Source organism: Mesitornis unicolor, unplaced genomic scaffold (assembly GCF_000695765.1).
Source record: "Mesitornis unicolor isolate BGI_N332 unplaced genomic scaffold, ASM69576v1 scaffold25226, whole genome shotgun sequence".
Lineage (NCBI taxonomy): Eukaryota > Metazoa > Chordata > Aves > Mesitornithiformes > Mesitornithidae > Mesitornis > Mesitornis unicolor.
This window is the reverse complement of record NW_010192015.1, coordinates 37,441-37,772: the sequence shown is the minus strand read 5'-3', so window position 1 is coordinate 37,772 and position 332 is coordinate 37,441.

The window sequence follows — 332 nt, the reverse complement described above, 5'->3', positions numbered from 1 at the left end:
GCCCTCAGGTGTGTTGTGAAGGAGCCCTGGTGTTGCTGGGTCCTTCCCTGTCCTGCAGGGCTTGGAAGTGTAAATTCCCAAACCTTGAAAACCCCTTGGTGGAAAAGGGAATGACCATCAGTGAGTAAGGCAGGAGCAGCGAGACATGGAGTGAACTACTCAGAGTAAACCAGAGGCACAGAAAAGAGCAGATTTCAAATCCCAGCTCAGGCTGGAGAGAGCCTCAGAGTCTGAACAAGGCTTTTCTTTACTGCTGCAGAGAGCAAATCTTCAGCTGAATGTGGCACTTTGCATCTAAGGCTTTGCAGACAGAAGGTTATTGAAGTTGCCTT